The sequence below is a fragment of the Ursus arctos genome, unplaced genomic scaffold, assembly GCF_023065955.2.
Source record: "Ursus arctos isolate Adak ecotype North America unplaced genomic scaffold, UrsArc2.0 scaffold_18, whole genome shotgun sequence".
NCBI lineage: Eukaryota > Metazoa > Chordata > Mammalia > Carnivora > Ursidae > Ursus > Ursus arctos.
Window position 1 is genome coordinate 25,183,489 of NW_026622852.1, and position 27,964 is coordinate 25,211,452.

Genomic DNA, 27,964 nt, shown 5'->3' on the forward strand with positions numbered 1-27,964 from the left:
AATCCCCATCACGTATTTAACCTATCCTCACACCCACCTCTCCTCTGCGAACCATCAGTTTGTTCTCAACTATTAAGAGCTATTTCTTGGTTTGTCCCCCCTTTTTTTCTTCCTTTGCCCATTTGTTTTGTTTCTTAAATTCCATGCATGAGTGAAATCATTTAGTATTTGTCTTTCTATGATGGACTTATTTTGCTTAGCAAAATATTCTCTAGCTCCAACCATGTCATTGCAAATGGCAAGATTTCATTATTTTTTAATGGCTGAGTAATATTCCATTGTATGTATATGTATATATATCACTTCTTCTTTATCCATTCATGAATTGATGGACACTTGGGCTGTTGCCATAATTTGGCTATTGTAGATGCTATAAACATCAGGTGCATGCATCCCTTTGGATTAGTATTTTTGTATTCTTTGGGTAAATAGTAGTGCAACTGCTGGATCATAGGGTAGTTCTATTTTTAACTTTTTGAGGAAGCTCTATAGTATTTTCCAGAGTGGCTGCACAGTTAATTCCTACCAACTATGCAAGACGGTTCCTCTTTCTCCACATCCTCACCAACATTTGTTGTTTGTGGGTTTTTTTTTTAAAGATTTTATTTATTTATTTGACAGAGAGAGAGACACCCAGTGAGAGAGGGAACACAAGCAGGGGGAGTGGGAGAGGAAGAAGCAGGCTCCCAGCGTAGGAGCCTGATGTGGAACTCGATCCCAGGGCTCCAGGATCAAGCCCTGAGCTGAAGGCAGACGCTTAAAGACTGAGCCACCCAGGCGCCCCTCTTGTGTTGTTGATTTTAGCCATTGTGACAGGTGTGAGGTGATTTCTCATTATGGTTTTGATTTGTATTTCCCTAATGATGGGCATCTTTTCATGCGTCTGTTGGCCATCTGTATGTCTTCCTTGTAAAAATGTCTATTCATGTCTTCTGCCCATTTTTTAATTGAATTACTCACTTTTAGGGTGTTGAGTTTTATAAGTTCTTTATATATTCTGCATATTAACCCTTTATCAGGTATGTCATTTGCAAATATCTTCTCGCATTCCATGGATTGCCTTTTAGTTTTGTTGATTGTTTCCTTCACTGTGCAGAAGCTTTTTATTTTGATGAAGTCCCAATAGTTTATTTTTGCTTTTGTTTCCCTTGCCTCAGGAGACATATCTAGAAAGAAGTTGCTATGGCTGATGTCAAAGAGGGTACTGCCTGTGCTCTCTTCTAGGATTTTTATGGTTTCAAGTCTCGTACTGGCATTTATAGAGCACTCCACTCAACAAAAGCAAAATGCCCATTCATTGCAAGTGCACATGAAGTAATTCATCAAGACAAAACATATTATGGGCCATAAAACAAAACTTAAATTTTTAAAAATTGAAATTGTACAAAGTATATTATCTCACCATAACAGAATTAAACTAGAAGTGATAGTTTAAGGACTAGAAATATATCTGGAAAATCCCCAAATATTTGGCTATTACAAAATGCTAAATGAAAGAAATCAGAGAAGACCTGAATAAACAAAGAGATACATTAAGTTCAAAGACTGGATAAGTTAATATTGTTAATATTTCAATTCTGCTCAAATTGATCAGTTATTTCCAGCAGGATGTTTTTTGTAGATTTATATGGAAAGGCAAAGAAAGTAGAATACCCAAAACACCTAAGGAAAAGAAGAATAAAGTAGAGGACTCACATTACCTGATTGCAAGACCTACTATAAAGCTACAGTAACCAGTACAGTGTGGTACCAGAGAAAGGAGAGAACAAAAATCAATGGAATATACTAGAGCAGTTGGTAAACTGAAGCTTGTGGTCCAAATCTGACCCACTGCCTATTTTTGAAAATTAAGTTTTACGGAACACAGTCATACCCATTTTACATATTGTACATATGGCTGCTTTCATGCTAAAATAGTCAAATTGAGTAGTTGCTACACAGACCATATGGCCTGAATATTTACTACCTAGTAGCCTTAAATATTTACTATCTGGCCCTTTAAGGGAAAAAAAGTCAATTCTTGAAGTAGAGTGTCCAGAAATAGACCCAACACATAAATGGTCAAATGATTTTTGACCAAAGTGAAAAGCCAAAACAATAGATAAATGATAGTCTTTCAACAAATGGCGCCAGAATAATTTGGCATACATTTGTGCCCCACCACTATAAAAAAACCCAACTGAAAATTGACCTATACCTCACACATTCCAGATTAACTCAAACTTGATCATAAACCTAAATGCAAAATATAAAACTATAAAACTCTTAGAAGAAAACATGAAAGACCTTTTTGACTTTGAACTAGGCAGAGTTTTTGGATACACCATCCAAGCAAGAACCATAGAAGAACACACTGATAAACTGGACTTCATCAAAATTCTAAACTTCTGCTTTTTGAAAGACACTGTCGAGAGAATGAAAAGACAAGCCACAGACTAGGAGATAATATTTGCAAATCAGATATGTGATGAAGGACTTGTATCCAGAATATATAAAGAACACTTGAAACTCAACAATATTAAAAAAAGGGGGGGCCCAATGAAAAAATGCTTATAGCAGCAATGTCCACAACAGCCAAAAAATGGAAAGAGCCCAGATGTCCATCTACAGAAGAATGGATAAAGAAGACATGGTATATATATACAACAGAATATTACTCAGCCCTTTCAAAAAGAATGAAATCTTGCCATTTGCAACAACATAGATGAAACTAGATGGTATTATGCTAAGCAAAATAAGTCAGCCAGAGAAAGACAAATACCATATGATTACACTCATATGGGATTTAAGAAACAAAACAGATGAACATAGGAGAAGGGAAGGAAAAATAAAGTAAGATGAAAATTGAGAGGGAGGCAAACCATAAGAGACACTGAACTCTAGGAAACAAATAGGGTTGCTGGAGGGGAGGTGGGTGAGGGGAAGGGATAATTGGCTGATGGGCATTAAGGAGGGCGTTTGATGTAATGAGCACTGGGTGTTATATGCAACTGATGAATCACTAAATTCTACCTCTGAAAACTAATAAAAAGGGGGGGCAAAGACCTTAATAGACACCTCACCAAAGAAGATATACAGATGGCAAATAAGCATATGAAAAGATGCTCCACATCATATGTCATCAGGGAAATGCAAATTAAAACAATGAGATATCACTATACAACTATTAGAAACACCAAAATCTGGAACACTGACAACACCAAATGCTGATGAGGAGTGAGGCAATAGGAACCCTCATACATTGCTGGTGGGAATGTGAAATGATACAGCCACTTTGGAAGACAGATTGGTGGTTTCTTACAAAATGGACCATACTCTTACTATATGATCCAGCAATCATGCTCTTTGGTATTCATTCAAAGGAGTTGAAAACTTATTCCACACAACAACCTGCAGCTTTATTCATAATTGCCAAAACTTGGAAGCAACCCAGATGGCCCTCAATAGGTAAATAGATAAATACATCCACACAATGGAATATTATTCAGCACAAAAAAAAATGAGCTATCAAGCCATGAAAAGACAAGGAGGAAACTTTAATGCATATTACTAAGTGAAAGAAGCCAATCTGAAAAGGATACATACTGTTTGATTTCAACTATTTGACATTCTGGAAAAGGTTGAACTATGGTGACAGTACAAGAATCAGTAGTTACTAGAAAGTCTGGGGAAGGATGAATAGGCAGAGTACAGAGGACTTTTAGGGCAATGAAAATACTCTGTATGATACTATAATGATGGATACATGTCATTATACGTTTGTCTACACCCATAGAATGCAACACTGGGGGTGAACCCTAGTATAACTGTGGACTTTGGGTGATTATGATTTGTCAATGTAAGTTCATCAATTGTAAAAAAAAAAAAAATTACCACTCTGGTGGGGGATGTTGATAATGGAAGAGGTTATGCATGTGTGGGAGTAGGGATATATGGAAACTCTCTGTACCTCCCTCTGAATTTTGCTGTGAACCTAAACTACTCTAAAAAGATAGTCTTTAACTTTTTTAAGTGAAAAAAAAAATCAATGGGAACTCTTGACACCAAATTGAGTACCCTGAAATAATCTGTAATTTTTTAAATGGGCAAAAGACTTGTATGGACACTTCACCAAGGAAGGTGTACAGAAATTATCACATGGTTTCACTCATATGTGGAATTTATGAAACAAAACAGAGGATCATTGGGGAAGGGAGGGAAAGATAAAATAAAATGAAATCAGAGAGGGAGACAAACCATAAGAGACTCTTAACTATAGGAAACAAACTGAGGGTTGCTGGTGGGGAGGTGAGTGGGAGGATGGGGTAACTTGGTGATGGGCATTAAGGAGGGCACATGAATGTAATGAGCACTGGGTGTTATATGCAACTGATGAATACCAAACTCTACATCTGAGACTAATGATACACACTACATGTTAATTAATTGAATTTAAATAAGATAACTTTAAAAAGATGTACAGATGACAAATAAGCACATAAAAAGATGCTTAATATTATTACTCATTAAGGAAATGCAAATTAAAACCACAATGAGATACTAATATAAACCTAATAGAATGCCTAAAAAAACAAACCGAAACAACAATGAAAACTGACAATACCTAGTGAAGATGTGGAACAACTGGAACTCTTCATACATTGCTGGTAGAGATGCAAAATGCTACACCTACTTTGTAAACATTCTTCCAGTTTCTTACAAATTTAAAATATTTAGCATACCACCGAGTAATCCCAGTCCTACTTACTACTAAAGTGAAATAAAAGCCTCTGTTCATACAAAAACCTGTATGTGAATTTTTCTCGTTTTTTTTCTCATCCTCAGCCTTGATCCTGCTTCCAGTGGGCTCACCTGCTTTTGACTTCTCAGCCTGACTCTCAGTTTTGTTTACGAACTGTCTTTATAACTTTCCCTCTAATCATCCTGCTCCTTGCTACATTTAGGAGCTTACACCTTCTTAGCATCAGCCCCCAGAAGCTAACCCCTAGCAATGGCAAATGATCTACCCAGGACTATCAGTTCACTTACAAGCATATCATGCAAGCCCACTGCTGTTTAGCCTATAAGCGTTTTACAAGAGCCTAATACTTCATGGAACTCTAGCTTCCCTTCTCTATATGACTTTTTGGGCTCTTAATATTTATCAGATCCCTACAGTTATTTAAGACTCCAGAAAACGGAGTCCTGTGTTGGGATTTAATGACCAAATGGCTCCCTTATTAAAAAATATCAAATAAAATAAATAGTGGAGTCTGAAAATCTGAACTCAAGTTTAGCGTCTTAATTGTATATTACTGATTTTCTTGTTCTAATCTACTTGCTATCCTCAGGCACCATTAAAACATTTTTTTGAGATTAGTCAAACTTCATCCACTCACTGAATTTTTAAGTCTGTACCTTGAGTACACTATCCTTTCAGATAGCTTTTGAACGCTGTCTCCAAGAAGCTAGCAATGAGTGGATCTGACAACCATTTATTCTGCGTGTAAGTCGGCACCAGAGCAGCCTCTGTGCATAACCTTGCTGCATAGATGGCAAAAACCTTTTAACCTAAAATATGCCCTAAGGAAGGGTATTCATAAATGAATTTGGTTTCGCAGCCAGTGAGGTACCTTTTTTTTTTTTTAAGATTTATTTATTTATTTGTCAGAGAGAGAGAGAGGGAGAGGGAATGAACAAGCAGAGGGGGGAGCAGGCAGAGGAAGAAGCAGACTCCCCCCTGAGCAAGGAGCCCAATGCGGGACTCGATCCCAGGACTGTGGGATCATGACCTGGGGCCAAGGCAGACGCTTAGCTGACTGAGCCACCCAGGCGTCCCTGCCAGTGAGGTATCTTGCACTGTGATTAGATTTTTTTTGGCATAGAACAATTAGTTGTATCATTTTGTATGTGACTGAGTGAAAGTGCTTAAAACATAAGTAGGTGGGTGGGAACCAACTTTTCAGTGACAATCTTAGCTAGTAGTTCATGCTTCAGAGAGAAGGAAATGGGGAAATGGTTACTACCAGTTTGGAACTTACAGAGTATATGGGGGGGGAATCATTTTTAAACATACTAAACCTAATTGTTGAAATAATAAATTTGGTTTTTTTCTTTCTACTTTGGAGTTATAGGGGTTTGAGAGAATTCCAAAACGTTATTAGCCTAAGTCTCTCTTTTGAGCAAGGTTCAGCCTCTGTAAGAAGCAGGAGATGGTGTGGTAGATGCAGGGAAATATCTTGGTCCACACACAGTTCAAGCTCTTATGATCTAAAGGTTTCTGTCTTCTAGCCTTTAGTCTTCCATGTTTTCCTCAGTACCATCTAGCTCCAGCTCTTAAAATAAATTTATTTGATGATGACTTTCACTGTCCTACACACGTGCTCTGAATTTTTAAATGTTAGCAATGAACACAGGAATGAGACCAAATGAATCCTCTCATTTTTCAGTATCCCTATGAGTATAAATCCTCTGAATAAGTCATAGTCTTCTCATAATAGCTAATCAAATTCCAAGATAGTAAAAGGATTACGGCAAATTTTGTAGACATGTAGGATATATGCAGAACTCACTTGGCATAGTTCCCAAATGCAAAAATTTCAGTTACCACAGTTCAGTTAACTAACACCAGTTTCCAAACAACACAGTTGAGATTTCAGTTACCACAGTATATCAGCTGTGAGTAACTACATGAACTACAAGTCCAAATATCACTATGTAAATAACAGATAAGCATTGTGGTCAGTGGCCCATGTATCACTTCTTTCAAAGTCTGTCAGTGATTGATTACTGTGTGATTATTCAGCTTACAAAGAGATAACAAAGAGAGTACAGTTGTGTCACCTCCTTAATCTCCAGGTGATAAACCACCTGCACTTTACTAAAATAGACACTTGACAGAGGGAATTAATCAACAAAGATGAGAGTACAGCAAAGAAACACAAGTAATAATACTAGGGGTGAAATCTGAATCAAATGTAAAGTAAATGGAGTCATAAAAGAAACAGATGACCATAAATGACACTGCTACCGTTCGAGAGACCTTAGATATGTAGCAAAGAGGAATGTAGTGAAGATAAACAACATAAATGGGGAAAGGATGATCGTGTCCCAGAAAAAGTGATGCCAGCAAAATACCTCACATTAAAGTAATGCTCAGAGATATTTCGTAACACTAAAAGTGCAAAGGATAAAATGTTGGAAGCCAATATAGACTTAGGAGTATGATAATCTGCAAAGGCATAGAAAAGATACTCCATACCCTAAGTTACATTATAAGAAGGCAAGCATGATTCAACTCATTCTTGATAAATTTTTTTGATCGAAAATGTTTTATTAGGGGTGCCTGGGTGGCGCAAAAAAAAAAAAAAAAGGATAGGTTTTCAAAGAGAAATGCGTATTTTCCATGTACATGAACAATAATATAGTAAAAACAAAAATCCTTTTTTTCCTATGTAAATTATTCTGTATCTTTGAAAAGTTTAAAATATCACTGAATAGTCTGAAAACTCACAAGCTTGGGTGCCTGGTTGGTTTAGCATCTGATTCTTCATTTTGGCTCAGGTCATGATCTCAGGGTTGTGAGATCAAGCTCCACATCAGGCTCCACGCTCAGCAGGGAGTCTGCTTGAGATTCTTTCCCTCTCCCTCTCCCTTTACCCCACGCCCTGCTTGCATGCTCATGCTAGTGCTCTCTCTCTCTCAAATAAATAAATCTTTTTTTTTTTAAAGATTTTTATTTATTTATTCGACAGAGATAGAGACAGCCAGCGAGAGAGGGAACACAAGCAGGGGGAGTGGGAGAGGAAGAAGCAGGCTCATAGCGGAGGAGCCTGACGTGGGGCTCGATCCCATAACGCCGGGATCACGCCCTGAGCCGAAGGCAGACGCTTAACCGCTGTGCCACCCAGGCGCCCTTCAAATAAATAAATCTTTAAAAAATAAGCTTTAAAAAAACTCACAAGCTGTTGAATACTTGAGTACTGCTGAACAAAATCATGGGGGATTTTTGTTTACAAAGTTATTGAAGTGTTCACACCTATAAAATTCTTCAGTGTTGAAAAAAAAGATATAAAACGTATCCTCTAAAATGTCTCTTGTAAGTAGGAAAGACCAATCTGTAAGCCTTAAGATACAAGTTCACAGTTTAGAGACAGACGAAGGGAAAATCCTTAGCAGTAGTATCTTATTAAGTTTCTTTAAAAAAAATAAAGATAAAAAATAAAACACCTGAAATCTCAGTATTTGATTATTAATGGCAATAAGAGGATTTTTAATATTTTGATAAAATAATTTTAAAGGTCACTAAACAATTGTAATTTTCCCCATTGATTATTTAAGATCACTTTACATGGTTTCAGCTTCCACAGTCCTTTTTATGGTCCCAGGCTACTATGCAAAGTAAGAACCGCCTGTGCTAGAAACTGAATTACCTTAAAATCATTTATATTGATTAGACCAGTAGTTTTCATATTGTGTTCTGCAAAATCCTGGGTTCTAGCAAAGTGTTCTGGGGCATTCAAATATTTCACAAGTGTTGGTTTTAATTTCATTTGTAAAATGTAGTTTAACTATTTTTCTTAACAAACTATATTTTGGAAGTTTTGGATATATAGAAAAATTGAAGTAACAGTGCAAAAAGTCCCCTCCCTTCCTCAGCCCCCTCACACATTTTCCCTTGTTACTTTATTATTATTATTATTAATACTACCACTACTATTACTATTATTATTGTATTAAAATGGCACACTTGTTACAATTAATGAACCAATATTAATACATTGTTATTAATTAAGGTCTACATTTTAGTCAAATTTCCATAATTTCTAACTAATGCTCCTTTCCAGTTTCTAGATGCTATCTAGGATACCACATTACATTTGGTTGTCATGTCTTCTTCTTTTTTTTTTTTTAAGATTTTATTTATTTATTTGACAGAGACAGCCAGCAAGAGAGGGAACACAAGCAGGGGGAGTGGGAGAGGAAGAAGCAGGCTTCCAGCAGAAGAGCCTGATGTGGGGCTCGATCCCATAACGCCGGGATCATGCCCTGAGCCGAAGGCAGACGCTTAACAACTGCGCTACCCAGGCGCCCCTGGTTGTCATGTCTTCTTAGGCTCCTCTTGACTGTGGCAGTTCCTCAGACTTCCCTTGTTTTTGATGGCCTTAACAGTTTTGAGGAGTACTAATCAGGCACACTGTAAAATGCCCCTTTACTGGAATTTGTCTATTGGTCTCATGAATAAACTGGGGTTATGGGGTTTGGAGAGAAAGATGACACAGGTAAAGTGCCATTTTTATTGCAATTAGCTGTTTTTTTAATGAATATATAATAACAGCCTCTTGGTGGCGCCATGGTCCCTGCACTCCAGCCAGGCTCTGCTGGCTGCTGGGGGAGCAAGATCAAGAGGTGGCAGTGCCCCAGGAGAACACTGCGACATTTAAAAGTACAGGTTCCGGGGGAGGAGTCCAAGATGGCGGAGGAATAGGAGACCTTACTTTCATCTGGTCCCAGGAATTCAGCTATATAACAATCAAATCATTCTGAACACCTGTGAACTCAACTGGAGATCTAAGAAAAGAGCTGCAACTCTTCAAATAGAAAAGCAACCATTTTCTGCAAGAATGACAAGATGGAAAAACTCATCTCAAAAAAGAAAACAAGAGCAGGGACAGTATGGACATAAGTAAATGTTGAAACTAGAGTTCAGAATAATGGTTATAAAAATACTAGGTGGGCTTGAAAAAAAGCATAGAAGACCCTAGAGAATCTGTTTCAGGAGAAATAAAAGAACTAAAATCTAACCAAGTCAAAATAAAAAAGGCTATTAATGAGATGCAATAAAAAATGGATGCTCTAACTGCTAGGATAAATGAGGCAGAAGAGAGAATTAGTGATATAGAAGACCAAATGATGGAGAATAAAGAAGCTGAGAAAAAGAGAGATAAACAACTACTGGATCACGAGGGGAGAATTTGAGAGATAAGTGATACCATAAAGCAAAACAATATAAGAATAATTGGGATCCTAGAAGAAGAGGAAAGAGAGAGGGGGCAGAAGGTATATTGCAGCAAATTGTAACAGAGAACTTCCCTAATCTGGGGAAGGAAACAGGCATCAAAATCCAGGAGGACAGAGAAGCCCCTCTCAAAATCAGTAAAAATGGGTAAACACCTTGACATATTATAGTGAAATTTATAAATCTCAGAGACAAAGAGAAAATCCTGAAAGCAGCTCAGGACAACCGTTGTAGGTTACTGACATTAGAAACATTAGATTGGCAAGAGACCTATCCACAAAGACCTGGTAGGCCAGAAAGGACTGGCATAATATATTCAGGGTGCTAACTGAGAAAAGTATGCAGCCACAAATACTTTATCCAGCTAGGATGCCATTCAAAATAGAAGGAGTGATAAAAAGCTTCCAGGACTAACAGAAACTAAAAGAATTTGTGATCACCAAACCAGCCCTACAAGAAATATTAAAAGGGATCCTCTAAGCAGAGAGAAAGCCCAAAAGTAACAAAGACCAGAAAGGAACAGAGACAATATACAGTAACAGTCACTTTACAGGTAATACAATGGCACTAAATTCATATCTTTCAATAGTTACTCTGAATGTAAATGGGCTAAATGCCCCAATCAAAAGACACAACGCTCATCAGATTGAATAAAAAAGCAAGACCCACTGATATGCTGTCTGCAAGAGACTCATTTTTAAACCCAAAGACACTTCCAGATTTAAAATGAGGGGGTGGAAAACTATTTATCATGCTAATGGACATCAAAAGAAAGCTGGGGTGGCAATCCTTATATCAGACAAATTAGATTTTAAACCAAAGACTGTAATAAGAGATAAGGAAGGACATTATAACATAATTAAAGGGTGATGTGCATGGGGTATTATACATAACTAATGAAACATTGAATACTACATCAAAAACTAATGATGTACTCTACAGAGGCTAACTGAACATAATTAAAAAAAAATAAAGGGTCTATCCAACAAGAAGATCTAACAATTGAAAATATTTATGCCTCTAACATGGGAGCAGCCAATTAAATAAGCCAATTAATAACAAAATTTTTAAAACACATCAATAATAATACAATAATAGTAGGGGACCTAAACACCCCCCTCACTGCAAAGGACAGATCATCTAAGCAGAAGGTCAACAAAGAAATAAGAGCTTTGAATGACACACTGAACCAGATGGACTTCACAGCTATATTCAGAACATTCCATCCTAAAGCAGCAGAATACACATTCTTCTCAAGTGCATGTGGAACATTCTCCAGAATAGATCACATACTGGGTCACAAATCAGGTCTCAGCCAGTACCAAAAGATCGGGATAATTCCCCACATATTTTCGGATCACAATGCTTTGAAACAAACTCAGTCACAAGAGGGAATTTGGAAAGAACCCAAATACATGGAGGTTAAAGAGCATCCTACTAAAGAATGAATGGGTCACCCAGGAAGTTAAAGAAGAATTTAAAAAATTCATGGATGGGGTGCCTGAGTAGCTCAGTAGGTTAAGTGTTCTGCCTTCAGCTCAGGTCATGATCCCGGGGTGCTGGGATCGAGTCCCACATCGGGCTCCTTGCTCAGCAGGGAGCCTGCTTCTCCCTCTGCCTGCTGCCCCCCCCCCACTTGTGCTCTCTCTCTCTGTGTCTCTCTGTCTCAAATGAATAAATAAAATCTTTATAAAAAAAGGATTCTGTTATAAAAAAATAAATAAGAAATGCCTGCTGCCCCCCCACTTGTGCTCTCTCTCTCTCTGTGTCTCTCTGTCTCAAATGAATAAATAAAATCTTTATAAAAAAAGGATTCTGTTATAAAAAATTAAATAAGAAATAAAAAGTAAATTAAAAATTCATGGAAACAAATAAAAATGAAAATACAACTATTCAAAATCTTTGGGATGCAGCAAAGTGGTCCTAAAAGGGAAGTATATAGCAATACTTTCTCAAAAAACAAGAAAAAGCTCAAATACACAACCTAACCCAACCTTAAAGAAGCTGGAGAAAGAACAGCAAATAAAGCCTAAACCCAGGAGGAGAAGAGAAATAATAAAGATTAGAGCAGAAATCAATGAAATAGAAACCAAAAGAAAGTAGAACAGATCAACAAAACTAGGAGCTGGTTCTTTGAAAAAATTAATAAGATTGATAAACCCCTGGCCAGACTTATCAAACAGAAAAGAGAAAGGACCCAAATAAATAAAATCATGAAGGAAAGAGGAGAGATCACAACCAACACCGAAGAAATACAATTATACAAACATATTATGAGCAACTATATGCCAACAAATTACACAATCTGGAAGAAATGGATGCATTCCTAGATATGTATAAACCACCAAAACTGAACCAGGAAGAAACAGAAAACCCAAACAGACCCATAACCAGAAAGGAAATTGAAGCAGTACTCAAAAATCTTCCAATAAACAAGCGCCCAGGGCCAGATGGCGTCCCAGGGGAATTCTACCAAATATTTAAAGAAGAATTAATACCTATTCTTCTGAAACTGTTCCAAAAAATAGAAATGGGAGGAAAACTTCCAAACTCATTTTATGAGGCCAGCATTACCCTGATCCCAAAACCAGACAGAGACCACACCAAAAAGGAGAATTACAGACCAATATCCCTGATGAACATGGATGCAAAAATTCTCACTAAAATACCAGCTAATAGGATCCAATAGTACATTAAAAGGATTATTCACCACAACCAAGTGGGATTTATTCCTGGGATGTAAGATTGGTTCAACATCTGCAAATCAATCAACATGATACACCACATTAATAAAAGAAAGGACAAGAACCATATAATCCTCTCAATAGATGCAGAAAAAATACCTGACAAACTACAGCATTCTTTCTTGATTAAAACTCTCCACAGTTTAGGGATAGAGAGTACACACCTCAATATCATAAAAGCCATCTATGAAAAACCCACAGCGGATATAATTTTCAATGGGGAAACACTGGGAGCTTTCCCACCTTAGTGAGGAACATGGCAGGGATGTCCACTATCACCACTGCTCTTCAACATAGTACTGGAAGTCCTAGCCTCAGCAATCAGACAACAAAAAGAAATAAAAGGCAACCAAATCAGCAAAGAAGTCAAACTCTCACTCTTTGCAGATGATATGATACTTTATGTGGAAAACCCAAAAGACTCCACCCCAAAATTGCTAGAACTCATACAGGAATTTAGCCAAGTGGCAGGATATAAAATCAATGCACAGAAATCAGTTGCATTTCTATACACCAACAATGAGACAGAAGAAAGAAATTAAGGAGTCAATCCCATTTACAATTGCAACCAAAATCATAAGAAACCTAGTAATAAATCTAACCAAAGAGGCAAAGGATCTGTACTCAGAAAACTTAGAACACTCATGAAAGAAATTGAGGAAGACACAAAGAAATGGAAAAATGTTCCATGCTCATGGATTGGAAGAACAAATCTTGTTAAAATGTCTATGTTACCTAGAGCAATCTATACATTCAACGTAGTCCCTATCAAAATACCATCAACTTTTTTCACAGAACTGGAACAAATAATCCTAAAATTTGTATGGAACCAGAGGAATGTTGAAAAAGAAAACCAAAGCTGGTGGCATCACAATGCTGGACTTCAAGCTCTATTAGAAAGCTGTAGTCATCAAGACAGTATGGTACTGGCACAAAAACAGACACATAGATCAATGGAACAGAATAGAGAACTCAGAAATGGAGTTCTCAACTGTTCTCTCTCAACTCTATGGTCAACTAATCTTCAACAAAGCAGGAAAGAATGTCCAGTGGAAAAAAAGACAGTCTCATCAACAAATGGTGTTGGGAAAATTGGACAGCCACATGCAGAAGAATGAAATTTGACCCTTTCCTTATACCATACACAAAAACAGACTCAAAATGGATGAAAGACCTAATTTGAGACAGGAATCCATCAAAATCCTTGAGGAGAACACAGGCAGCAACTTCTTCGACCTCGGCTGCAGCAATGTCTTCCTGGATACATCGCCAAATGCAAGGGAAGCAAGGGCAAAAATGAACTCTTGGGACTTTATCAAGATAAAAAGCTTTTGCAAAGCAAAGCAAAGAGTCAAGAAAACCAAAAGACAACTGACAGAATGGGAGAAGATATTTGCAAATGACATATCAGATAAAGGGTTAGTATCCAAAACCTATAAAGAACTTAGTAAACTCAACACCCAAAGAACAAATAATCCAATCAAGAAATGGGCAGGGGCGCCTGGGTGGCTCAGTTGTTAAGCGTTTGCCTTCGGCTCAGGGCATGATCCTGGCATTCTGGGATCGAGCCCCACATTGGGCTCCTCTGCTGGGAGCGTGCTTCTTCCTCTCCCACTCCCCCTGCTTGTGTTCCCTCTCTCCACCAAAAAACTTCTGGAACTGATAAATGAATTCAGTAAAGTCACAGGATTCAAAATCAATGTGCAGAAATCTGTTGCATTTTATACACTAATAATGGAACAGCAGAAAGAGAAATTAAAATAATTCCATTTACAAATGCAACAAAAATAATAAAATACCTACGAATAAACCTAACCAAAGAGGTTAAAGACCAGTACTCTGAAAACTATAAAAAACTGATGAAAGAAAGAAGACAACACAAAGAAATGGAAAGACATTCCATGCTCATGGATTAGAAGAACAAATATTGTTAAAATGTCTATACCACCCATGATGAATCACTAAATTCTACTCCTAAAACCAATAATACACTATATATTAACTAATTAGAATTTAAATAAAAATTTTGAAAAAAAGAAAAAATGTTTAACTGCCCAGAGCAATCTATAGATTTAACGTAATCCCTATAAAAATACCAACAGCATTTTTCACGGAACTAGAAGAAAATAATCCTAAAATTTATATGAAACCACAAAAGACCCTAAATAGCCAAAGCAGTTTTGAAAAAAGAAAAGCAAAGCTGGAGGTATCATAATTCCAGACTTCAAGTTATACTACAAAGCTGTAGTAATCAAAACAGTATGGTCCTGGCACAAAAATAGACACATAGATCAATGGAATAGAATAGAAAACTCAAAAATAAACCCACAATTATGCAGTCCGTGAATCTTTGACAAAGCAGGAAAGAATACCCAATGGGAAAAAGATAGTTTCTTCAACAAATGGTGCTGAGAAGACTGGTTAGCTACATTGAAAAGAATGAAACTGGACCACTTTCTTATACCATATACAAAAATAAATTCAAAATAGACTGAAGACCTAAATATGAGATCTGAAGTCATAAAAATCCTAAAAGAGAACACAGGCAGTAATGTCTCTGACATCAGCCATAGCAATATTTTTCTAGATATGTCTCCTGAGACAAGGGAAATAAAAGCAAAAATAAACTATTGGGACTACATCAAAATAAAAAGCTTCTGCAGCAAAGGAAACAATCAACAAAACTAAAACGCAACCTACTGAATGAGAGAAGATATTTTCAAATGACATATCCAATAAAGGGTTAGTATCCAAAATATATAAAGAACTAATACAGCCACTTTGGAAAACAGTGTAGAGCTCCCTTAAAAAGTTAAAAATTGAGCTACCCTATGATCCAGCAATTGCACTACTGGGTATTTACCCAAGATACAGATGTAGTGAAGAGAAGGGCCATATGCACCCCAATGTTCATAGCAGCATTGTCCACAATAGTTAAATTGTGGAAGGAGCCGAGATGCCCTTCAACAGACGAATGGATTAAGAAGATGTGGTCCATGTATACAATGGAATATTACTCAGCCATCAAAAAGAACGATTTCTCAACATTTGCAGCAACATGGATGGGACTGGAGGAGATAATGCTAAGCGAAATAAGTCAAGCAGAGAAAGACAATTATCATATGGTTTTACTCATTTATGGAACATAAGAAATAGCAGGGAGATTTAGGAGAAGAAAGGAAAGAAGGAAGGGGGTAAAAATAAGGGGGAATGAACCATGAGAGACTAGGGACTCTGGGAAACAAACTGAGGGCTTTAGAGGGCAGGGGTGTGGGGGATCGGGATAGGCTGGTGATGGGTATTAAGGAGGGCACGTATTGCATGGTGCACTGGGTGTTATATGCAAGTAATGAATCATGGAACTTTACATCAAAAACTAGGGATGTACTGTATGGTGACTAACATAACATAATAAAAAATTTATATATAAAAAAAGAAGACATGCAGATGGCCAAGAGACACATGAAAAGATACTCAACATCACTCATCATCAGGGAAATGCAAATCAAAACTACAATGAGATATCACCTCACACCTGTCAGCATGGCTAAAATCAAAAACACAAGAAACAAGTGTTGGCAAGGAATTGGATAAAAAAGAAACCTCTTGCACTGTGATGGGAATGCAAACTACTATGGAAGACAATATGGAGGTTCCTTAAAAAGTTAAAAATAATCGCACTACTGGGTATTTACCCCAAAGAAAACCCTAAAACCGCTACTCCAAAGGTTACTTGCACCCTTATGTTTATAGCAGCCTTAGCTACAATAGCCAAATCATGGAAGTAGCCTGAGTGTCCACCCACAGACGAATGGATAAAGAAGATGTTATATATCCACAATGTAATATTGTTCAGCCATAAAAAAGAATGAAATTTTGCCATTTGCATGGATGGAGCTAGAAAGTATAATGTTAAGTGAAATAAGTCAGTCAGAGAAAGACATACCATATGATTTCACTCATATGTGAATTTAAGAAACAAAACAAATGTGCAAAGGGGAAAAAAGAGAAACAAAGAAACAGACTTTTAACTATAGAGAACAAACTGATGGTTACCAGAGGGGAGGTGGGTGGGAGATGGGTAAAATAAGTGATGGGGATTAAGGAGTGCACTTGTTGTGATGAGCCCTGGGTAATGCATGGAATTGTTGAATCACTCTATTTTACACCTGAAATAATACAACACTGTATGTTAACTACACTGGAATTAAAATGAAATTAAAATAAATAATACATAAAATTGTAAAAATAATAAAATTTTAAGATCATAATAAGATGGAAGCATAGGCTCTATAAATAAATAAATACATAAATAAATAAGAAGAAAAAAATTTTTAATGAACAACAACAACAAAAAATCAGACCTATAAAGACCTTTACAAAAAACAAGTTGATGGTTACCAAGGCACAAGGGTTGGGGGGATTGGCAAAATGTGTGAAGGAGAGTGGGAAATACAGGCTTCCAATTATGGAATGAGCAAATCACAGGACTAAAAGGCACAGCATAAGGAATACAGTCAACAATATTATAATGGCGTTGTATGGTGACAGACAGTAGCCACACTTATGAACATAGCATAAAGCATAGTATAATATATAAACTTGTTGAATCACTGTTGTACACCTGAAACTGAGGTAATACTTTTTCAACTATAATTAAAAATTTTTTAAAATAAATACACAATAGCACACACTCTCTAACAGGCCCTCTACTAATTTTTTTTTAACAAACTGGAAACTACCAAACTATGAAGTTTTTTAAAAATTGGAACAAAGCTTCTCTTTCAATATCCCTGTCTTAAAAAAATCCTGAGATTGTAAGACAGTGGATAAATATAAATTGTTACCATTTACAAAAACTTAGCAATATGTATAAGAACTTTTGGGGTGCCTGGGTGGCTCAGTTGGTTAAGCATTTGCCTTTGACTCAGGTCCTGATCCCAGTGTCCTGGGATCAAGCCCTACATCAGGCTCTCTACTTAGCAGAGGCCTGCTTCTCCCTTTCCCTCTGCCTGCCACTCCCCCTGCTTGTCTGCCCCCTCTCTCTGTCAAATAAATAAATAAAATCTTCAAAAAAAAAAAAAACTTTACTAATGCTGTTCAAAACAAAAGTCAGAAATACAAACAAGAGGCTGGAAAGTAAGATTAGATCAATTTTTAAAAAAAGCTACTTTTCTTTGGTGTATGTGTTTGAGTCTTAAAATTTTGATCCAGCCTCCCACCAGCACTGCATTATCACACAAATAAATATAAAATCACACACAAAAAAGTTCTACTTGGGAAAAAGTAGGGTATTCTGACTGCGTATAGCACTGGAACATAGCCTAACCTTGGGGATGTGGCTGTCAGAGAAAGCTTTGCAGAGAATGTGACATTTAGATTGAGACCAAAAGAGTGAGTTAATTTGAAGAGAAGCGTTCTACACAGAGGTAATATTGTATACAAAGGTGTTGAAGTGGGACGCCTGAGTGGCACAGTCGGTTAAGCATCTGACTCTTGGGTTTGGCTCAGGTCATGATCTCAGTGTCGTGAGATTGAGAACTATGACGGGCTCCGCGCTTGGCATGAAGTCTGCCTAAGACTCTCTTTCCCTGGGGCGCCTGGGTGGCTCAGTAGGTTAAATGTCTGCCTTCGGCTCAGGTCATGATCCCAGGGTCCTGGGATAGAGCTCCACGTCAGGCTCCCTGATCAGAGGGGAGTCTGCTTCTCCCTCTCCCTCTCTGCTCCCCCTGCTTGTTCATTCTCTCCCTCCCTCTCTTTCTCCTTCTCAAGTAAATAAATAAAATCTTTAAAAAAAAAGAAGACTCTCTTTCCATTTCCCTCTGCACCTTCCCCCGTTCTCTCTCTCTCAAATAAATAAATCTTAAAAAAAAAAAACAAACACCATAGGTGTTGAAGTGGAAAGAGCTTGCACATGAGGAAGTGAAACAAGCAGTACAGCGTGATGGTGAAGAGTCCAGGTTCCAAAGTCAAATGGCCTGGATTCGAATCCCAGCTATACCCTCCACTTGCTGTGTGACCTTGGATAATTTACATAACCTCTCTGGACCTCAGTTTCTTCATTTATACCTACCACATAGGGTGTTTGTGAGGAGAGTAATTGTTCAATAAATAGTTTATTATTATAAGAACTGGTTAAACTAGAATGGTGGTACAGGTGTTGGAGAGGTAGGCAGGGCCATAGTATCATGGAGGCATCTACGCTCTATTAAGAATTTAGGATTCATCCTAAATGCAATGGGAAGCCACTGAAGAATTTTAATCAGAGGCGTTAACATCCTGAAACCTGTGTTTTAAAACATTAATCAACAAATATTATGTTTCTACTTTGTGGCAAAAAGACTCTCATGAGCTAAACCTTTCCTATCAATTCAGCCTTCTTTTCATTCTCTCCTTTGCCCCTTGATCTTTTCATGCGTGATAGTCGCTTTCTGGTAAGTTTTAAGTCAATTCAAAGTTCAGCCTCATAGGGGTATTCTTCTCCTCCCCTTCCTCCCTCTGAAGCACAATGTCTTGGTGTAAAGGAAGCTTATTACTCTTCCCTGTAACATGGAGGTACAGCTGGTCTCCATGCTCTTTTTCTGCTGGCCTTCAGTTGAGGTATTTCATCCCGTTTATCTCTAATCCATCCCTGTCAGTTTCTATCCTTCTAAAATCCATCTGGGACGAACAAACACCACCACCAGAACTCTGGGGGCACCAACCTCCATTATTGCCATCATTTCAGTAACCCAGGAGTTCCTGGGTCTTGTTGTGTTCACAATATTCTGGGGCCATAGAGGAACTTTTGAATCTCTTACATTCTAGATAAAGACCACTGGGTACCAGCAGCATTTTTTGGGAAGGTCTACCTAGACACTTGCCTTCACAGATGCTCCCCTGTTGCCCACTCTCCCCTCTCTATCTCCATGTCAAACACAGAGCTTCTCCTAGGCTTGTACCTGCCACCAAGCTCAAAAGATCTCAGGTCCTCCTTCACTCAATGTCAGTATTTCTACTGTATCTTCCCACCTCCATATCCCTACTCTCAATAAAAGTGCTTCCTTTTACTTCATCTTCTCTGGAGGGAATGTACCTTCTTTAGGTAGGGACCATATTGGTGGAATGGCTGCAGGGGAATATGATTGGATTTGGAAAACATGTTGGGGTTATAGGATGGATGTCCATGAAAAAAAGCTACATTAGTTTATTGTCAAAATATCATCTCCAATTAAATTGTTTGTCTAACCACAAGCTCCAAGCTCCAAGAGGGATGGGTCTCCTTTGTCTGTTTTCTTAACTGCTGTATCGCCAGTACCTGTTACTCATTGTAGAAAGAATGAAGAAATAATATGAACAAACAAACAGATAATGAGCGATTTTGTGCTGTTGGCACTGGGATCCATTGGAGGATTTTGAGCAGAGGATTGAAACAATCAGATTTGCAGGTTATCAAATATTTTTGTTATGAATTGTATGATTGTGTTCCCCTCCTCCAAATTCATATGTTGAAACCCTAATCTCGATGTTCTGGTATTAGGAAGTGGGGCCTTTGGAAGATAAGTAGGGTTAGATACGGTCAGGGGTGTGGAGATCTCACAAATGGGATTAATTCCCTTTAAGAGTCATGAAATGACTTGCTTTCCCTCTCTGCTTTCTGACATCTGAGGTTACAGCAAGAAGACAGGAAGCAGGCCCTCACAAGACACCGAATCTACCAGCACCTTAATCTTGGACTTCCCAGCCCCAGAACTGTAAGAATTCATTTCTGCTGTTTGTAAGCCACTCAGTCTATTGTATTTTCATATAGAAGCCCAAGCAAAATAAGATAGTCTTCAAGCTATCACAGTCAGCATAAGCAGCAATCTATATTATCCTCCCAAGTAAAAGTTATTAAATTAGCTCTCAAGTACCCATACTCCAGTGAGAGAATATACTACTATAAATATTCAAATCCATGAAGAACCTCCTGAGAAGAACTAAGAAGATGTCACAAACATTAAAACTGCCTCACTTTCTCTCTATATCCTCTTTTTACCTCCTTCTCCTAACACTAGGGCCCTTTAGTTAGTGGAACTAGCTAGCCATGGTAACCCTTTCAGAGAATTTCAGCTGAAATCTGGATACCCAGCCCACTCTGATGTGGTATTTGCCTTTCATGCTTAATTTGTATAACATTACAAATTTCATACTCCTACATTTCTACTGTTAAAATCATAATACTATTTTAGTACTTGTCTTTTGCAAGTGAAATTAGCATTAATGTGTAAAATAGAAAAATTGTTGGTTGTCTCCCTAATGTGTCCAGGGGCTTAATCCAAGCTTGAAATTTAAGTTCTCAGTGCCTAAGATAACCTATGTTTTGTGAAGGTTTCTCAGCATACTTAAGTGCCACTATGGACTTATACCTGGGTTTCTTTGTATCAGAGGGTGACCTGGTTGACTTTTCCTTTGGTAAAATGGAAGGAACCTGAGATCAGAGACATCATCTGGGAGTATTCTTCTGAAATGTTCTCTTGTTCCTTACTCTTACACGATTTTCCAACAGAAGGGCAGAGCATGGATGCGTCTCCATTAAAGGAGGCACTAGGAATCCTGTGGGCCTCATGTCTAGAATAAAAAAGCTTAAAGGTTTTTTCTAGATATGTCTCCTAAGGAAAGGGATATAAAGGCAAAAATAAACTATTGGGACTACATCAAAGCATAAAGCTTCTGCACAGCAAAGGAAACAATCAACAAAAGGACAACCTACTGAATGGGAGGAAATATTTGCAAATGATACATCTGAGAAGGAGTTAGTATCCAAAATATATAAAGAACTTCTACAACTCAACACCTAAAAACCAAATAGCCCAATTAAAAAAATGACATGAACAGACATTTCTCCAAAGAAGACATACAGATAGATGACCAACGGACATGAAAAAATTCAACATTACTCATCATCAGGGAAATGCAAATCAAAACCACAATGAGCTACCACCTCACACCTGTCAGAATGGCTAAAATCAAAAACATGAAATAACAAGTTTTTTAAAAGATTTATTTATATATTTGAGAAAGAGGGAGGGAGGAAGTGGGGAGGGGAGCCGAGGGAGAGATAGAGAGAGAGAATCTCAAGTATGTTCCACACCCAGTGCAGAGCCCTACTCAGGGCCTGATCTCACAACCTGAGCCAAAACCAACAGCCAGACTTAATCGACTGTGCCACCCAGGTACCCCAAGAAATAACAAGTTTTGTTAGGATGTGGAGAAAAAGGAACCCTCATGCACTGTTGGTAGGAATGCAAACTCCTACAGCCACTAAGGAAAACAGTATGGAGGTTCCTCAAAAAAAATCACTGTATGATTCAATAATCCCACCCGGAGAATACAAAAACACTAATTCAAAAAGATATATGCACCCTTGTTTAGCGCAGCATTATTTACAATAGCCAAATTAGGGAAGCAACCCGAGTGTCTATCAACAGATGAAAGGATAAAGAAGATATGGTTTATATATACAAATGGAATGTTACCCAACCATAGAAAAGAATGAAATCTTGCCATTTGCCGCAGCTATGGATGGATCTAGATGGTATGGTGCTAAGTGAAAGAAGTCTGTCAGATAAAGACAAATACCATATGATTTTACTCATATGTGGACTTTAAAAAACAAAACAAACAAAGAAAAAAGAGACAAACAAAGAACCAGACTCTTAAATATACAAAACAAACTGGTGATTACTGGTTGGGGGGGTAGGGGACGGGTGAAAGAGATGATGGGGATTAAGCATACATGTATGCTTTTTTATTTTTTAGATTTTATTTTTATGTAATCTCAACACAACACAACATGGGGCTCAAATTCACAACCCCAAGATCAATAGTCACATGCTCTACAGACAGCCAGCCAGGTGCCCCAAGAGTACTCATATCTTGATGAGCACTGACTAATGTATAGAATTGTTGAATCACTATACTGTACACCTTAAATGAATATAACACTGTACATTAATTATACTGGAACTAAATACATAAATAAAATTTTTTGAAAAAAAGCCTGAGGGTTTTGCAGCTAGTGCTCACGTCCAGAGCAGAATCAAGGTAGTGTCTCAGGAAAGTGGGTAGAAGGAACCAGAAGAGCTTTAAACACATTTCCATAAACATCAGGGACATTTACCCCTGGTACTTAGGAAGATTTCTCATAATTGTGTGACTGTTGTTCTTATTTTATATAATTCTGCCATTAGGGAACTAACATTTTAAGCAGAACAAAAAAAAAAACAATAAACTTTTCAGACAGGATCAGGGACATAGAGAGGAAATTCCCAGATGATCTTCTTGACATCTTTTTCAATTTTATAACTCTAATCTTACCCTAAAAATCTAAAAATTGTTCATAAACTCATTTCTGTACCTGAAGAATAAGGAATAAGCTATGAAACTGCCTCCCAATTTAAATGTACCTAGGCAAGAACCCAGCCTAAGAAAACATTGGTGGCAGTTGGAAAAGAAAGCAAGAGGCCAAATCCATGCTCAAACTCAAAATTAACTTGTTTCAAAATTATCTTGGAAGGGACTCTGGCTTACATCTCAATCCACAGCTCCAATATCCTAACAGAAAGAAAAGTGCAAGTCTATGTTGTGGCGGTAGGGGCAGTATTTCTCCAGAAATCACCTAAGGTTGAGAAGGCGACAGTGAGAATCTGAGGCTCCTCTCTACTTCCAGAACCTTCTCTTTGGTCTTCAAGCACCTGACATATCCAGGGATTGAATTCTGCTTCTGTCTACTCATCTTTTCAGCATAGCCAATATACCTCTCTCTTCATCTCATCCCTTTAAGCAGGCTCTGGGCTAAGTTCAGAATGCCTTTATGTGATATTCCTTCCCACTGCTGCCATCCCACTGCACTGTCTGCAGCCCCAAGCCATGGCCAAATGTCAGGAAACTGAACCCATTTTTTCCATGCTGAAACAGCATGGGAAAATGCTTAGGAAATGTATGCTGAATAAACTATATACAAATACATATATATCTATATATCTATCTATTTATCTATCTATATATATCTATATACATATAAATTCCTAAGGCAATTTAAAAAGAATAGTATTGTAGTGAAATTATGGATAACTTTTCTATTTTTAAAAAATTCAGCATAGTGGTTTTATTTACATAATCATAAATAAAATAATACTTGCTTTTCAAAATTTTCTAAATTCATGTGTATTTATTTTTAAAATAAAATATATAATTATATCTTTAAATACTTTTATAAAAATGAATAGCTTATATACACTTAATCTGCTGCTATAATAAAAAACTATTTTTACATAAAAGTCAGAAAAAAGTTTCCCACATATTTTCTAAATATACCCTAATCATGCTTCTATCCTCTCTATCTTGGCCTAACTCCCACTGGAATATAAGCCCACTACCATGATAATGTGAGTCCTCTCCCTCCTACCAAAATATAAACTTCATGAGAATAGGAAGTCCTATTTGTTTACCACTACATTCCTCGCTCCAGGAACATTGCATGATAAATGGTAGTCACTCAATAAATATTGCCGAGTAAGTGAATGTATGTCTGCATGCATCTTTATCCAAAGACAGGAACACTAATGTAATCAAATGGAAGCAAAAAGAAAGCATATATTACCTGGGTCTTATTACAGTATTGATAATGGGTAATGTTTACTAAGCATTTATTAATATGCAAGGCACTAGGCTAAATACTTGATATGTAAAAATATGATATAGGTAGTATTATTAATTTTATTTTTTAAAAACCTGGAGGAAAATGAATTTGAGAGGTTACTATTGTTATTACATACCTACATATATCTTTTTTGTAAAGATTTATTTATTTGAGAGAGAGAGAAAGAGTGTGTGTGCAGGGGGAGGGGCAGAGGGAGAGGGAAAGAAGCAGACTTCTGGCTGAGTGAGAAGCCCTGACTCAGGGCTTGATCTCATGACCCCGAGATCACGATGGGGAGGGGGAGAGGGAGAGGGAGAGAATCTCAAGCAGACTCTGCACTGAGTGCAGAGCCTGATGAGGGGCTCCATCTATGATCCTGAGATCATGACCTGAGCCTAACCCAAGAGTCCAACACTTAACCAACTGAGCCACCTAGGTGCCCCTACATATATCTTTTTTAATTTACCAAACCCCTGATCCATCTTTGTGAGTTGTTCTTCATAATAAAATTACAGAGTAAGACAATGTTCAAGTTCTCATTTGGATTCTCAAAATCACAGTGAGTGAAAGAGCTACAGTAAGGATTTTGATTCCTTAATCCTAATATGTGGCCAGAGCACATCCTATTTCTTCCCAGAAAACAAAAACAAACATTTGTAGTAATGTTGCCCATGTCACAAGGCTCTTGTGAGGGAGAGTTAATAAGTGATTACAAAATTCTTAGTAAATACAAACTGCTGTAGAAATGCAAAACATCTACAAAAACAGTAATTAATTTTAATCATCATCTCTTTTCTATGTGCAGCTGTCTCTCAAAATTCAGTTTAAGGGTTTAATCACATCTCAACAAATAATGTAACCTCCTTCTTTCTCAGACCCTACGAAGAAGCTGCCCCACATGTCCCCCAGCTGCTGAAGTTCTTCTCCTCCCCACCCCTACACACTTCCTACTTCCAGGTGATTAGCAAAGGCTGAATACTGACATGAATCAGAAAAAAAAGAGTTCAGACTGAGACTTGAGCTTTTCAAAATCCCTGAATTTCATTTTTTTAAGTTTTTATTTAAATTCTAGTTAGTTAACATATATGGTAAAATTGGTTTCAGGTGTAGAATTTAGTGATTCATCACTTGCATATACCACCCAGTGCTCATCACAAGTGCCCCCCTTCATACCCATCACCAATTCGGCCCATCCCCCACCCACCTCCCACCATCAACACTCAGTTTTTTCTCTATTGTTAAGAGTCTCTTATGGTTTGCTTCCCTCTCTCCCTTCCCCCCTTTCCCTTATGTTCATCTATTTTGTTTCTTAAATTCCACACATGAGTGAAATCATATGGTATTTGTCTTTCTCTGACTGACTTATTTCACTTAGCATAATACACTCTAGCTCCATCCATGTCATTGCAAATGGCAAGATTTCATTCTTTTTGATGGCTAATATTTTGTATACCACATCTTCTTTATCCATTTATCAGCTGATAGACATTTGGGCTCTTTCCATAGTTTGGCTATTGTTGATAATGCTGGTAGAAACAGATGCATGTGCTACCCAAAGCAATCTATACCTTTAATGCAATTCCTATCAAAATACCACCAGCATTTTTCACAGTTATAACAAACAATCCTAAAACTTGTATGGAACCACAAAAGACCTGAAATAGCCAAAGCAATCTTGGGGGAAAAAAAAAAAAAAAGCAAACCTGGAGGCATCACAATTCTGGACTTCAAGCTATATTACAAAGCTGTAGTCATCAAGACAGTATGGTACAAGCACAAAAACAGACACATAGATCAATAGAACAGAACAGAAAACTCAGAAATGGACCCACAACTGTGTGATCAACTAATCTTTGACAAAGCAGGAAAGAATATCCATGGAGAAAAGATAGTCTCTTCAACAAATGGTGCTGGGAAAATTGGACAGCCACATGCAGAAGAATGAAACTGGACCAATTTCTTATACCGTACACAAAAATAAACTCAAAATGGATGAAAGACCTAAATGTGAGACAGGAAACCACCAAAATCCTAGAGGAGAACACAGACGGCAACCTCTTTGACCTCAGCCACAGCAACTTCTTACTAGACACGTTGCCAGAGGCAAGGGAAACAAAAGCAAAAATGAACTATTGAAACCTCATCAAGATAAAAAGCTCCTGCCCAGTGAAGGAAATAATGGACAAAACTAAAAGGCAGCCTACAGAATGGGAGAAGATATTTGCAAGTGACATATTTGATAAAGGGTTAATATAAAAAATCTATAAGTAACTTATCAAACTCAACACCCAATAAATAAGTAATCCAGTTAAGATATGGAGAGAAGATGGGGCGCCTGGGTGGCTCAGTCAGTTAGGCATCTAATTCTTGGTTTCGGCTCAGGTCATGATCTTGGGGTGGTGAGATGGAGTCCCACATTGGGCTCTGCACTCAATACAGAGTCTGCTTGAGATTCTCTTTCTCCCTCTCCCTCTGCCCCTCCCACTGCTCACACTCTCTCTCTAAAATAAATAAGTCTTTTTAAAAAATTTTTTAAATTAAGAAATTAAAATCAGGGGCGCCTGAGTGGCTCAGTCGGTTAAGTGTCTGCCTTTGGCTCAGGTCATGTTCTCGGGGTCCTGGGATCGAGCCCTTGCATCAGGCTCCCTGCTCAGTGGGGAGTCTGCTTGTTCCTCTCCCTCTACCCTTCACCCCCACTTCTGCTCTCTCAAATAAATAAAAATCTTTTTAAAAAATTCTTCAAAAAAAATAAAAATCAGGCACACTAAGAGATCAACAAAAATAACTAATAACAAAATGAATGGATAAAGAAGATGTACTGTGTGTATGTACACACACACACACACACACACACACACAGAATACTACTCAGCCATTAAAAAAATGAAATCTTGCCATCTGCAAAAATGTAGATGGAACTAGTGGGTATTATGCTAAGCGAAATAAGTCAGTCAGAGGAAGAGGAATATATAATTTTACTCATATATGGAATTTAAGAAACCAAACAAATGACCATGGGGAAGGGAAGGAAAAATAAGAAAAAAAACAGAGAGGGAAACAAACCATAAGAGATTCTTAACCAAAGGAAACAAACTGAGGGTTGCTGGAGGGAAGATGGGTAGGGGGATGGGGTAACTGTGTGATGGGCATTAAGGAGAGCACTTGATGTAATGAGCACTGGGTGTTATATGCAACTGATGAATCACTAAATTACCTCTGAAACTAATGATACACTGTATGTTAATTAAACTGAATTAAAAAAAAGATTCTTTCTTTGCCTCTCCCTTTGCTCTTCCTGCTCTCACTCTCCCTCTCTAAAAATATATAGAGAGAGAGGAGCAGTTCATGATATGGCAGAAAACCAGGGAAATGTGGTATCTCCAATGATAGGTGAAGACAAAGACCATTTTTAAGGTAAGAGGGAGTGATCAAGTGTGTTAATACTGCCTAGAGGACAAGCAAAATGGGAACTGAGAAAATGAATGCTGAATTTCATAACCTAAAGGCCACTGGGGACCTTCACAAGAACATTCTCTTTGGAACGGTAGGAAATGATGTGGG

The 27,964-nt window shown here is 37.6% G+C and overlaps 1 protein-coding gene across 1 annotated transcript in view; it reads left to right on the forward strand.

The window, feature by feature from the left end:
• The window catches only part of PHF24 (PHD finger protein 24), a 116,636-nt gene that overhangs the window by 34,979 nt on the left and 53,693 nt on the right, over nt 1-27,964 (forward strand). The window contains exon 2 of the mRNA XM_057313549.1: nt 20,390-20,474. The gene's annotated coding sequence lies outside the window, so the exon portion shown is untranslated. The remainder of the gene's footprint in view (nt 1-20,389; nt 20,475-27,964) is intronic.